This window comes from Lactuca serriola, chromosome 5, assembly GCF_051521515.1.
Source record: "Lactuca serriola cultivar US96UC23 chromosome 5, Lser_US96UC23_V15, whole genome shotgun sequence".
NCBI classification, from domain to species: domain Eukaryota; kingdom Viridiplantae; phylum Streptophyta; class Magnoliopsida; order Asterales; family Asteraceae; genus Lactuca; species Lactuca serriola.
Window position 1 is genome coordinate 285083109 of NC_136412.1, and position 14116 is coordinate 285097224.

General features: G+C 35.8%; 1 pseudogene across 1 annotated transcript; it reads left to right on the forward strand.

Moving 5' to 3' along the window:
• Positions 1 to 3192: 3192 nt before the first annotated feature.
• LOC145051686 (cell division cycle 5-like protein) lies at positions 3193 to 4857 on the forward strand (annotated as a pseudogene). The gene is made up of 3 exons (XR_013683771.1): positions 3193 to 3470; positions 3669 to 3883; positions 3992 to 4857. The product of XR_013683771.1 is annotated as a cell division cycle 5-like protein (transcript).
• Positions 4858 to 14116: the final 9259 nt, after the last annotated feature.

The following is a 14116-nucleotide window of genomic DNA, read 5'->3' on the forward strand; positions in this document are numbered from 1 at the left end:
TCGGACAAATGTCGGGCGGGGCCCATTATATGAATGGTATGTGGTATTTTAGGGAACTCACTAAATTTTGTGCTTATGTTTTAAGTTTATATTTCAGGTACTTACAGTTCGAAGGGGAAGGGTCCGACTTGATCGCAGCACATCCACTCGTGTCTAGTATTCTATGATTTTTGGGATTTTACTCTGATAACTATTTTCACATTGACATACTTATGATTTTTGGGATGTTACATTTTTACCATGCACGTGGAGCCTGTTTCAAGCCAAATAACGAGTGTTTCAATTTGCACACATAATCTGGGTATTTAGAGTGAACAAACCCACGTGGTTGGTGCAAATAAACAATCTCCTGAATGTCTCCGTGAAGAAACACATTATTTACATCAAGTTGATGAATTAGGCAACATCGAGATATGCCAAGTGAAAGGACGGTTCATATAGTAGTCGGTTTGACTACAGGGCTAAAAGTCTCCATGCAATTTATGCCCACCGTCTGTGATTTTTCGTTAACCACCAAACACGCTTTGTAGTGCTCCAATGACCCATCAGATTTGAATTTGTGAAGAAACAACCACATACATCAATTAACCGGGTGGTTGGTGGGTGTTGGAAAAATCTCCCATGTATCAGTTTTCGGCAAAGCACTATATTCATTTTTCATAGCATGTTGCCAATTAGGATCCCATGTATCAATTTTCGGCAAAACACTATATTCATATTTCATAGCATGTTGCCAATTGGGATCTAATAACGCTTTCAAGTAAGAGGTTGGTATTGGTGATATATGCTCAGAAGTGGTGAGATGGAGATTTAAGCGGGTAGCAGGTTTAGTGATCCTTGATTGTAATCAAGTGTGCATAGGATGCGTGGGAGGAGGGGTGGTGGAGGTTGTATCGATGGTGGAGTTGGTTGTGTGGGAATGGTGTGATGTTTCATGGGGACAGGTTCATCATCATGTGTGTGTATTGTGTCATCATCTAAGGGTTGTGGGCATATGGGCGATGTTGGGTCTAATGAGGTAGGAGTATTAGTGGTAGACGGTGGGGTCGACTGGGTATACGTATGTGGTATGGGAATTGTTTCATCATCCAAGAATGTATCGCAGATGAAGAGTAACAGGTTTGGTCATAGCTGATGCGTCACTGGATGAAGAGTCGCCAGCCATAGAGATCAGCAAAGGCAAAGGACGATATGAAGGTTATATGCGGCTGCTAGGTATATGGCTTTGATACCATGAAAACCTTTGTAATTGGATAATATCTTGTGACCGTAAAGAATCGATATACAACAATATATAACCATCAACCTCTTAAACGGGCCTAGAAATCAGGAAGGATAATATCTATCCTAAAATAAAAGATATACAAGATATATGTACGCCAATATTCTCATGTTTAAAGTTACTATTCTGACATATACTCACAGATAAAGTTGAAATTTACGTTAGCTTTTAGATATAAAAAAGACCATGATATATACTGGGTATTAGGGGTGAGCGCGGTGCGGTTCGGTGCGGTTATTATCCAAAACCTCACCACTAACCGCAAATGTGGTTAATGCATTTTCAAAACCGCTTGGTACGGTTATTTTTGTGGTGCGGTTAGGCGATTATTTTTGCGGTGCGGTTTTGTTTTTTTTTTGTGTTGCGGTTATTAACCGCATGAATTTGGTGCGGTTATTTTGTGTGGTTTTGAACCACAGTTTAAAGTTCAAACGGTTTTAAGAGTTCAAACATATTACTTGTAATAATAAAAAAACCATAAGGTATAAGAAAATTAACTTAAATCACAAATAACTAATATATTAAAAACGTCAAATCAATAGTAATTAATAATAAATATCTTAAAATTGTCTAATTTAACTATTTTTCAAAGTTAAACATAATAAAAAACCAACACTTTTGTCTTCTAATATTTTATCCATCTTTCATCCATGAAACTTGTCTCATTTTTAATATTTTATATATTAATAATTAATAAAAAATTGTATATAATATATGTGGTACTGTGCGGTTTTTTTGCGGTTTTTGAAAACTAATAACCGCACTGCTCCACATATTTGCGGTTTTTGAAAAACAGAAAATTTCACCATCGGTTTTTATTGCGGTTACGGTTTATTAGTTGCGGTTTATGCGGTTTTTACGGTTAATTTTAGCTGCGGTGTGGTTTTTGCTCACCCCTACTGGGTATCTTATACTTGATATTAAATCGAACACTTCCAACTTAAACTTGGATTTATACCTATGTTTATGTTTTGAGACCAATTCCGGCTTTAATGTTTGCAAACAAATAATGATTTCAAAAAGATAAACTCGTTTCTATTAGCCCATACAAAAGGTGTTTTAACATATAATAGTCTCTTATAAAGTTATAACATGATTACTCATGAATGATGACAACAAATTTTGACCCAAAAAGAAAAAAGTGAATAAAATCGTATTTTCTATTATCAACCTTTTCTGGTTCACGTTACATAATTTTTCTGTAAAACTTACATTTAAGAAAAAAAAATTGATAGATGATATATATTTGTTTCTTGTTTAAGAAATGTATATATTAAAGGGTGTATTATAATTGGAGAAATCAAATATCTTCTTACTTTTTTTATTATCATTTTTTTACATATTTAAAATTATGACATTTGTTATATTTAATAAAATTAATAAATTTTTATTATACTTGTCATGAAAGTGATAAAATGATAAGATAGGAAGAAAAAATATATATATATATATATATATATATATATATATATATATATATATATATATATATATATATATATATACTTTTTCTTATAATTTCTTTATTTCTTAACCCAATCTAAAAGGCAAATCATCTATGAAGTGAGCTATTTCTACATTGATATAAAAGAAAATCCATATTTCATAAAATAAATTTTATAAAGTATTATATGATAAAAATGACGGACAAAATCTTTGTTGCTGCCTGCTTCAATATGATGTTACGATTTATTTTAATATTGTTTTTTCACTTCAGTTTTTAATCAATAATCATAATATTATTTTATGTTAACAAAACTAGTTATTATTTTGCGGTTCCAAAAATAAAAAAAAAAATTACTATTATCATTTTATCAGCTAAACTCAGCTTATAATTCAAAAATTAAAATTGAAGTATAATTTTATTTCAACACCCGTCGCTAAAAATCCGGATTTGTGAATCTCATATCTGTAGAATTCTAAATATTTTACAAAACTTCCGATTTTTTGAACCCCCCTCACTAATTTAGGAAAACGATTGTTTTCTCGGCAAGTATGTGTGGAAGCTTTTTCGGCAAGTAGATTTAGGAGAATATACGGTTTCTCTTTCTGATTTTCTCACAAACGGTTATTTGATCATCTATAAATTCTGTTGCTCAAAGCGCCTTTCTCCTATTATCGGTTTCTAACAATCGCGACTCTCAAGTCTGAAATACTACAACATCACAGTCACGATTTTATTCCGATAGTAAGTTTCTTTGTTTAATTTAATGAAATAACTGTTGATTTATTAATCGTTAAATGTTGATTTGTTCAATTGTTGTAATTTTTCAAAGAGTCAAAGATTTCGATACTTTGACTGAGTGATAATGATAAGCGTTTTGATTAGGACTTTATTGCTTTTTCTTTGTTTAATTCGTGACGTAATTTTTTTTTTTTTTTATAGATCTGGGACTGATCAAAACGTAGAAAAAGAGGAGGAAGATGAAGATAATGGTAAAGGAAGGCAGCTGGACGAATACAGAGGATGAGATCCTCAAGGCTGCTCTTTCGAAATATGGAACCAACCAATGGACTCGTATCTCTTCATTACTCGTTCATAAATCCGCTACGCGGTGTAAAGCGCGTTGGTATGAGTGGCTTCATCCCTCCATTACAAAGGTATGCATGCAATTTACTCTCAAGAATTAGGTCACTTACAAAAACTGAAAAATCGTTTGATCAAATCCTGAATGTTTATTTTATTTTATTTTTTTGTAACCTTTACAGATTGAATGGACGAGAGAAGAAGAAGAGAAGCTGCTTCATCTTGCTAAGCTCATGCCCTCTCAATGGAGAACAATCGCTCCTATTGTGGGACGCACTCCATCACAGTGCCTCGAACATTACGAGAAACTTCTAGATGAAAACTATGAACCAAGAAAATTAAAACCCGGAGAGATCGACCCAAACCCAGAATCAAAACCCGCGCGACCCGACCCAGTTGACATGGATGAAGATGAAAAACAAATGCTTTTAGAAGCACGGGCTCGTGTATCCAATACCAAAGGGAAAAAGGCCAAAAGGAAGACCCGGGAAAAGCAGCTTGCAGAAGCTAGACTTTTTGCTTCTTTGCAAAAAAGGAGAGAATTGAAAGCAGCTGGAATCGATAACCGGAATTGGAATGGGAAAAGGAATGGAATCGACTACAATGCTGAGATTCCATTCGAGAGAAGGCCGCCACTTGGATTTTATGATGTTGCTAGTGAAAGTTTGTTGATTGGTGAACAACCTAGTAAATTCCCGACCACGATTGAGGAAATTGAAGGGGGAAAGAAGGGTCGATAAAGAGGCGCGTTTGAGAAAACGGGACATTGAAAGGAAAAAAATAGCACAAAGGAAAGATGCTCCATCAGCTATAAACAAACTAAATAATTCGGAATCCGTTAGAAAAGGCCGAAAATGAATCTCCCGACACCAGGCATTTCAGATTATGAATTACAAAATATCGCACAAATGGGTCTTCAAGATTTGAGCCATGGATTTTCATCTTTTTAATTGTAATGTCTCATGATTATGATTCCAAGTTCATACTGTAATTAGCGATTGTTTGCGAATGCTTTGCACGTATTGGAAGGGGATAATATGATTATGTATGTAGTTTTATTAAATCCAAAGGTTTTAATTTGTTATAAATCCATGATATGACTGTTGTTTCACATGATGGTTAAGCTTCGTACTTCTTTTGCTTTTAACAACATTTATTGGACAAATTTAATCGGTGATCAATGATCATATGCAACGGCTGTTTAATAATGCTTTATCATCTTTCCTAGTAAATGTCACCCTCTCAAATCATGAGGAACATTTTTTATTATTGAGGTACATTCAGTCAAAATTCTTGATTGTAATGCTAAGTTTCCTTGATTGTAATGCTAAGTTTCCAGTTTTTTGATGTGAAACCAATATGGTTTGCTTTCTTGTCCTAAATGAACCACAATCAAGCTAAAATTTGATAAATGAACATTTTGGACAAAGGTTTATAAAAGTTCAGTTTATAATCATATACAGAAAGAAGCCACATTTATTAAATCAACATTTGTATGTTCCATTTACGTTCAAGATTCATTTTCTATACATCTTGGGGACCTTTGAGATGACTTTTAATCCCAAAAGTAGTGTTGAATTTTTTGACTTCTTCCATTTCAATTTTTTCAAAAGTCTTCAAACCAAAGTAGCAACGCATTATATCCAAGATTTTAGTCCCCTTGAGAGAAAATTAAGACCTATTGTTCACAAAAGTTAAACATCATTAATTACAATTTACAAACAAAATCATCATCTCAACTAATAATGTCTTCGTAATTTAGATATTTAACAAAAGTTTGCATCTTTTTTAAAGTAACACAACCTATAATAAGCAGATCAACTAAGAAATGCTCATCTTACCACCATCACAAATTCAGTCACCCTTATCTATCTTGAAGTAAATGGTGTCTCAATGTATCTTTTATTCACAAAGAGAGTTCCATCTTATTTTTCAAAAGTGGAAATGCTACGTTTAAAAAAATTGATAAAATGCTAGTATATTTTAAAAGAAATGTTATTGCACGCTGCTGTATTTGTGTGTACTTTAAGGAAATATGAAAGACAAGCATGAAAAAAAAAATCTAAAATATGACCTATGGAACTTATACCACTTGTCATTTTTGTCCACTTGAGTACAACTTATGATGATAATATCATAACTAAAATCAATTACAACATCAGTTATTTATATAACAAAAATCAACTTTCAAAAACTCTGAAAATTTGAAATCATAATATAAAAAAGGAATATTATTTTACAGACATATTTTGTTACGGTTTATCATTACTGCCAGTTTTCATGTCAAAAAGTTCAGTCATATATTTTAGTTCAACCAAATGAACACTGCAACCAAGCAATTCAGTTTTTCATGGTGAGAACCTTTGGAAAATAGAAATCGAAACTATATTCTCCCGTATCGATTATTTTGCAATGATAGGATAGAGTTAATCGGGGAAAATCGTAAACAAATTGATTATAATAGATATTGGAAAAGTCAATGTATACATTTGGACAATGAACCTGTCAGTAGCTCTACCTCGTAAAAACCTGATAGGCTTAAAATGATGAGGTTTGGTTATTTCACCATCTCGAGAGATCTACAAAACAATAAAACGGTTTAAAAGGTTATGAAAATCGTATTTATTTCATCATGTTGTTCATCAAACTGTAAGTTGGCATAAACAGAAATTGGAAACCGTTTTTTTTCTTCAAAATATTGTCATCCCTCCAACTGCACAAAGGGTAGATTTGTCATTTTGTATAATTAGAAACCTCAAGGCTTAAAGTGTATTAACTTGTAAAAAGAAAACAATATAAGCTCACTTACCTCTATCAATGCATGAATTTGCACCAATCTCAACATTATTCTATGAACTTAAGAGCCTGAATATTAAGAAAAAAAAATAGAATAAATTACAAATGAAATGTGAAAATTGAAAAATGAAAGACAATATTATTGGGAACGAATGCAGATTATTACATTTTGTTAAGTGAAATTGATCTTAACTAACATCTTTAGCATTGCAGACTCCATAATGGATGAGACATGACTCACCAATCGTGTAATTAGCAAGTGCAACATTATATCTAACAAAACATAGGGATCTAAATTAATACTACATTTTAATAGAAAAATATTGAAAAAGTGAAATTAATAATTCAAATTTAATTATACCCTATTTTTGTGGATTGACCAATAGTGGCATTGGCCCAATTACAACTATTGATCCTACATGAACTAAATTCTATTAATTGAGTGAGATCAATGCCTGCTAGTGTGTGAAACATTCCTCCTTTGTGTCATTCCAAAAATTGAAGGTCATCACTTTCAATAGCATCATGGGATCTTGGATTGTAAGGCATATGCAATAATGCAAACGTCATTCTATTTTCTCATCATCTCATTTAAGTGACTTTTCTACCATTCGAGAACTTGTATCACTAGTCATGGTACCAACTTTCATTAATAACATCCCATCAACAACTATAACTACAATAAACATCAACAGTAATATTTATATATGAGCATTCAAAACAATAAGAAAATATGCAAAAGTTTTACCTTTATATCCGTCTCCGGTCCAACTCAGACATGTTCTTCTAGTCTTAGTTAAAAAGTTTTAGGTTAATGATACAACTAAATTTCATATTTTCAGATTTAGTAAATGAAATTTAAAAAAAAAAACCATAAAAAATTAAACCGAAGAATGAGTCGTTATGATTTCTGTAACGTCCCAAAATTCAAGACTAAAAATTTCATTTAATAAAACATTACGTTAAGCAAACTCATCGTTTTCAAACATAAACAAAGTATTAGTTTCCAAAATACATATTCGTTATCAGAGTAAACATTCCCAGGCTGTCTAAGCTATGGTGTGTGCCATGCGATCATCCCGAGCTCCATCATCCGTTACCGGAAGTACCTGAAACCAAAACTGAAAACCGTAAGCACGAAGCTTAGTGAGTTCCCCACCCTACCACATACCATGCATAACCACATACTGCACATACTGGGCCGCGCCCGCTATCCTGGGCCTCGCCCCTACCTCGGGCCTCGCCCGCTACAACGGCCCCGCCGCTCCAGGCCCCGCCTGGCTTCGAGCCCCGCTCGGATACAGATCTGTTTCACGTAGGCCTCGCCTGTCACAGGGCCTCGCCCACTAACATGTAATAGCACATAAACATCTCACATAAGCTAAACACATACTAACGGATATTGTCCTAAGGCCTCGCCTATCTCTGGGCCCCGCCCCTGACCTGCTACTGATGAGTCACGGAACCCCGTCCATGCTCCTACTAGTAGTGAGATACGGGCCCAGCCCACACTCACTCCTTTCCTGACTTGGGCCTCCCCCCTGCTCTGCTGCTACTGAGATATGGAACACCATCCACACTCTGCTATTGGTGAGATACGGGACCTCGCCCACACTCGCCTCCCTACCAGGCACATACAAGTATCACACAGACAACAAGTATAAACTATCACATAAACCATTCCTTGGGCACTCGCCCTCTATCATTGGACCTCGTCCCGAGTATCATACTAGCATACTGTGCCTAGGGCTAACCCCGGGTCTTCTACTCATAACTACATGGGCCGACATTGTGGCCGTAGACCCATTCATACAAAGGGAAACTCACCTGATACTGCTGAACTGTTGCTGCTAATCCCTTTGACCGCTACCTGACCACTGACTCCGAACTGCTGCTCCACTAGCTCCCCGAGCTACCAATATCAACATAACACTTAGTCTAACTGACCTTCAAAGGTCAACCAAGTCAACTCTTGCCAAAGTCAAAGTCCTGGTCAAAGTCAACCTTCCAGGTCAACCCTACTCGCCGAGTCCACTTACTGACTCGCCGAGTCCCTATGCTCAAAGTCCTTCCAATCACGACTTGACTCGCCGAGTCAGCCCCTGACTCGCCGAGTCTACTGATCCCCGAATCCTGTCCTGTCCAACTCACTGAGTCCTTGCTCGATTCGCTGACTCGAGTCTTAACTCGAAGGGTTTGGGACTGCGCGACCTGACTCGCCGAGTCTAAGAACAGACTCGCCGAGCACGAGGCAATCTTCATCCAACTCGCCGAGTTGTTCATCCAACTCGCCGAGTTCATGCCCATCTTCATCCGACTCGACGAGCTGTTCATCCCACTCGTCGAGTTCCTCCTTATCTTCATGCTACTCGCCGAGTCCACTCAAAGGACTCGCCGAGTCCATTCGGATCTACTTACATGCAGAGGACTTTCTAGTCATGCATGGACTCCAAACTATAGATCTACCTTCCCAAGCCTATCCCCCACGTAAAGTTGCAAACTTTACGTGTAGAGAGGGAGATCTAGGCAAAAAGCACCAAAACTAGGGTTTAAGGCCAAGGGGCTTCAAAATCGACTCAAGGGCTGATACTTTATGCTTCTCTAGTCCATAACACACTTGGATCTGAAGTAACAACTCCAGATCCGGCTCCTAACTCAAAATAATATCATTATGGCTAAAGAGCCCCAACAACCACACATAAATTTAGATGCAAAAAGGGTCCAGGAACTAGTTTATACCTCCAAAAGCTCAGAAATGTCTTCCCAATCCCGGATCTACAGCCCCCTTCTTGCACTCTCAAGATTCTTCTTCTTTCTCCAAGCTTAATGCACTCTTGAAGGCAATAAATGGCTTAAATAGAGGATATGGCGGCTAGGGTTTGATATCCAGGGCTTAAGAGGCAGTAAGGAACCCTAGGAAGAAGATTACGACGTTTATATAGGCTCCAAGTCCCGAATTTAGGGTTTTCCACGCACAGACCAGACTCGCCGAGTCACCTTGGCCGACTCGCCGAGTCGGTCACTTACTCCTCGACCTGGATCCCGCTCGGACTCGCCGAGTTCCTCCTTGGACTCGCCGATTCCCCCCTTAACATTAAGGTTTTCTTTCCTTTCTTGGCCTTCAAAACTTTGGGTGTTACAGTTTCATTTTCAAATCACGTTTTATTGTCTATTCTTCCAAGTAAATGGTCAAGATTTGCTTAATAATTTAAATTATATTTAAATTCTTAATAATATCTACAGATATAATTCTTTTCACACGATACAATTTTCCATGATGTCTAAGGCTATGTTTGGCGCGCCACAGCTAGCTGATAAGCTAGCTTATTTTTTGAGCTTTTTTATGTTGTCGTGTTTGGTTAGCCGAAAAGCAGCTTATAAGCTAGCTTTTTGAAAATCTATTTAGACTAGTTTTTTAGGAGTTTTTTTTAAATTTTCCAAATACAGCCCTTAATTAATTATACGAACACATATTCTTATATGTCCTTTTATGTAATTTTAAATATTTCAGCTAGTTTTACCAAATGTTATTTTTTATCAGCTAGCTTTTTAGCTATCAGCTAGCTTTTTATTTAACAACTAGCTTTTCAGCTAACAACTAGTTTTTCAGCTAGTGTGCCAAACATAGCCTAAGTGTATAAATTAATAAAAGTCATTTGGGGGTGTTTTGATCTTGAATAAACATTAGCAGATGAAGATGAAATCGAAATGATTTAGTGAAACAAATCGACCCAAAAAAAAGAACTGGGCCCCTAATTTGTAAAATCAAAAATTACCTGTGTCCTCGTTGCGTTGTTGCACCGAAGTAGAAAGCAAGGAGGAAATGAAGTCGATTCCACGCCGATGGAGATATAGAGAGGCAGTGGGGAGAATCCTATTAGGGGAAAATGGAAGATGGAAATTTCCCAAAACAAATTCATATCTCAAACGAAAGACACAGTCGATGAAAAAACGGAGTTACCTGAACGAAAGAGTACATGAGGCAATGAATCACCTCTTTTTTCTCTCTTCCGATATTTTCCAACTCCAAATCCATAGCTTTTTAGATTAGTAATATTTTAGAAATTACTGATATGTGCATAATTAGTTCATATTAAGTATTCATTTGTTAACTTAATTATCGCATATTATGGACAAAAGGTACTTAAAAGTGTTAAATTATGTTTTTCAGTCCAAAGATGAAGCTCGGAAGCGAAAGGAAGCGGGAGAAACAGTTAGAAGATTGAGAATGGAATAAAGAAGAAAAACACTGAAAAAGGCATCGACTCGGCGAGTCAGATCGTCTACTCGGCGAGTTCAATCGAAGAATCGAGAAGATAATGACTGGGGATCCCAGAGAGTTATCGCAATACGGGGAATGTGAGAGGGACTCGACGAGTCACCACTTGACTCGACGAGTCAGTTCGTATATTTAAAGATAATTCCACAGATCAATTGGAGGCGACTTCTAACCTAATTTAGTCGACAATTAACTTCTGTTAAGCCGTTTTGAGGGTCTAGAAGGCGGCCGGAAGGCCGTTAAGCTAACGGGAGCGGAGATCGGAAGGATTGGAGAGCGGATACATGTCGGTTATCATATGGATTGCTGACGTGACCATGTTTAGCATTCCATTGTGGTACTTTTCTGTATTTAGTTTCTGATTTGGGTGTAAAAACCTTTTACTTTGCGTTTATGATTGAATGAAGCTTTGATTATTAGACTAATTGCTATATTGAATAGTTTATTTGTGTTTAATTTATCTTGCCAAGCTTGTTAAAAGATCCTCATATGTTAATGATGATTATTTTCTGTTAATTGTTAAGTGAATTAAGTTGTATGAACATATGCTTGATTTGCTTGTCTCTTATGATTTTTGATGACCATCGAGATTATAAGACTAGAAATAACGAATGTGAAACCAGAATTAATTTGAGAATAAGTAAGTTAATGTGTGAGCCTTGTTTGATGACCATCAACAAGAGGTTAAATTGAATTAGTAATTCGATTAATTATATTTACAAGTCTTGCTTGATACGAACTGAACACTAGGAAGCATGTTAGTTTAATCAACTGATCACTGTTTAAATTGACTTGTTTGCTAAAGGATTAGTTATAGTGAACGCGAATCTAATCATTTTAGGAATCGGTGAACATTGAATAAATGAATTTGTGTATGCAATTGTCTATGTTTTAAGGTGTAATTTATCTAAACCAAAGTACCTGAAGAGATATGCTTTCCTGTTAGTTTATCGAGAGTTGTTAATTGTTAGTTTGAGATTTATTAAACCATTTTCTTTATTATTTCCGTGTGATCTATAACCTATAATCAAATATATTAAATTAATCCACCGTTCCCTGTGATCGACACCCGACTTACCTAAGCTATACTGTAATCTGACTAGGTACACTGCCTATAAGTGCATAGATAGTCTAAGTTTGTTAGGTTATAAATATTAAAATTAGTGGGTACTTTTGTGCACATCAAGTTTTTGGCGCCGTTGCCGGGGAACGGCTTTCAATTAATTTAGTTTATTTGATTATTCGTTATTTGTGTTTAGTTAGTTTTTTTATTTTTTATTTTTATTTTATTTTCGATGATATTATGTCACTTGTTGGGAAGGTTTTTGTTGCTATGTGCAGGAATTCGTGATCATACACATTGTTTGGTTTTACTTTTTGCATGGGTTTCGAGATTGCAAGCGATTAGGGAATTCTTGACTTGTTTAGTCTACTACTTTGTTGATTTGTCCAACTCGATCTATGAGGCGTAGTATAGCAAGGCGTGTCGTGGTGGTTAAGTGGAAGACCGAGCTCTTGCTGTTCTTGACTAGTTTGGTCACTTCTTGTTCTACTTTTAGTTAATGTTGCAAAGAAAACAAAGGAAATAGTCTGACAGGTCCCGAAAGTTTTTGTTTTCACAAACCACCTCTTGCATGCAAGGGATTTAATCAACAATTGTAACTTAATTTCGACGAAGTCGAGTGATCGTGATATCCTTTTTAGTTATTTTGTTTTTTTTTATTTATTTTAGTGAGTTTTTATTTTTATTTTTAGTTTGTTTAAATTTTGTTTTCCATGTTGATGCTCTTGATGTTTTAGATCTTTGCAAAACTTTTACCCTTCAGATGCTTTCAGAATTGGATTAGGAGTACTAGCTTCAAATGGGTTTAGAGTCATGGAATCAAAGTGAGAAAGAGAGTCAAGGAGGTGGAACTTTAACGTCAAAGTGTCGAGTCCGGTCCTTAGGGGTATGAGCAATTGAGTCTAAACATGGGGAAGAGTTAGAGACGTTTTTAGAGGATAAAACAGTTGCAAAATACCAAGTTTTTTCGTTCAGTGGCCTACTCGACGAGTGCACTAAGCTGACTCGACGAGTCGCCTTGTATTTCTACATATTCTGAGAAGGCGCGCTGGTACTCGACGAGTCCACCATAAGACTCGACGAGTCGTTCAAATGTTATACCGACGGACTGCTGATTTGATGCTGCTACTTGTTCCACTTGCTCACTTATTCTTCCATATCCATTCTTGAAGATCTTACACTGATTTCCGTGTATTTGGAGCAACCCACACGAGTTTTGACACCCAAGGCATGGATGAGATGTTACCATGTCTAAAGTTGATTAAAGTTGGAGCTTAAATGAGAGTGATCAGCCTATCGACTGCTATTCCAGAGGAGTTTGTTTCAATTCCCTCTTTAGTTTATTTTTATGGCATAATATGCAATGAGGGCATTGCATCAAATAAGTGTAGGGTAGGGGGTTGGTTACATAATAGAAAATCTAGAGTCTTAATTTAGGTTAATTTTAAAATTTTGCATACCAAAAGTATTACTTAGGATTTATTTAGAAATTTTTGGTAAAAAAAAAAAAAAAATTAGGATTCCATGTTAGAGTTGTGTTGATAATTGCATGATAACCCAAATGTTTAGTTGAACCTATACACGTTCTAGTGCATTTGTGGCTTCCTTATTTCAGTGAAATCATGAGATAAAAACACAATCTTGCTCAGCCTGAGGGATGCAATATGTTTAGCAGCCTAAACCTGAAATGTATCCAGGAAAATTTTTATCATTAGCCAATAAAGGTTGAGATTGAGCGCCCCTGCTTAAGCATGTAGGGATTTGAGTGAAAAAAAATATATATTGAGAAATACATGAAAAAAAAAAAAAAAAGAATTGCATGAAAAGTTATAGGAATTTTGGAGCAAATAAAGTGAAGATCAAAAGATCAAAATTCCAAGAAATTCAAAAAATTGAAGATACCCGAAAATCAAACAATAAAGGTGGTGAATTCAAAGATATCAAAGATCAAATTATCCAGAAAGTGAAGAATTCAAAAGAGCTCCATAATGGTATCGAAAAGTTGTAATTCTAGAATATGTATGCTTGGGTTGCTCAATTAAAAATAGCTTGAGGGTAAAGAGGTTTTCTGCGGATGGATTCGGAGGGTTGCATAAAATGAGCATAGTTCGTGGTGAGTGGGTGAATGTTTATGAGGATTGTGAGTATTTGGAATATGGGGGGGTTATT